The sequence below is a fragment of the Pundamilia nyererei genome, unplaced genomic scaffold, assembly GCF_000239375.1.
Source record: "Pundamilia nyererei isolate P.nyererei 1_Seehausen unplaced genomic scaffold, PunNye1.0 scaffold00237, whole genome shotgun sequence".
NCBI classification, from domain to species: Eukaryota; Metazoa; Chordata; class Actinopteri; order Cichliformes; family Cichlidae; genus Pundamilia; species Pundamilia nyererei.
The window spans coordinates 102844-103948 of record NW_005187638.1 but is presented as its reverse complement, the minus strand read 5'-3'; positions in this window follow the sequence as shown (position 1 = coordinate 103948).

Sequence of the window (1105 nt, the reverse complement as noted above, 5' to 3'; positions counted from 1 at the left end):
AGCTTTCCGATCAGTTGTTGGGGGATGATCGTGTTGAATGCTGAGCTGAAATCTATGTACAGCATTCGAACGTGTGAGTCCTTCTTGTCCAAGTGTGTGAGGGCAAGATGGAGTGCAGTGGAAATGGCGTCGTCCGTTGAGTGGTTATGGCGGTATGCAAATTGCAGTGGGTCCACTGTAATTATTATAGAATATAATTATAACTGAAGGTGTAACAAGGCTTTTATCAACAGCGCGGAGAGTCTGGAGACCACTAACAGGCAAGATATCAGGCACTGCAAGATAACTGCATCGTCAAAGTGACACTAAATAAAGTTTGCCCAAACTTATAAGTTGTACATTTGTGCAATGACCAAAACTAGCACCACTTATTAGCAATGAGCTGTGCGGTCAGTTTTTTAATCATTAATATGCAAATTACATCAGTATTATGCTATTTTTTTCTGAGGCTGGTATATGTTATATTGCAGTTGATTAACTACTACATCTCCATAGAAATGAGGCAAATTTCCATCAAATAAACTTGGATACTGTGCATAGGGACCTCAGGAGCAGCGCTTTATCTTTTAAGTAAAACATTTGTCATATCTATACAAACAGCTAAGTCACCATGTTCAGTCTCATGCTCTTCAAAGTACTGTAGATGATTTTAGTTACAACATCAAGAACACAGTTAGTTTTCAGCACTACTTAAAGACTCCCTATTGTTTTCTATTTCACTAAGAAATTGCTGCGAGCTCACCTTTAAAGTGTACAGGAAACATTACATGTAAAAAGGCTAATTTACACCTGTCCTGCTATAAACATGTATTTCTTAAATCCAGAGACAATCTATTGTCTAGTTAAATCTATGACAGTTGTTTTAGCCCATTAAACCCATTTTAATTCAAATTTTTAGGTCAAATTAGCATGATCTGATATCGTCGTGTTGGTGTTGTTCCAAGATCATCATACTAAATGTTGTTCCAGGATCAACATTGCAAGTGACCAATCAGAATGTTGTGACGTCATACTTTTGCGACTTCGGGAAAAAGCGCCGTAAAACAAAAAACTGTACTTAAGCTGCGAGAAACCGCCTCTGTCCGCCGATCAACGGACCCTGACC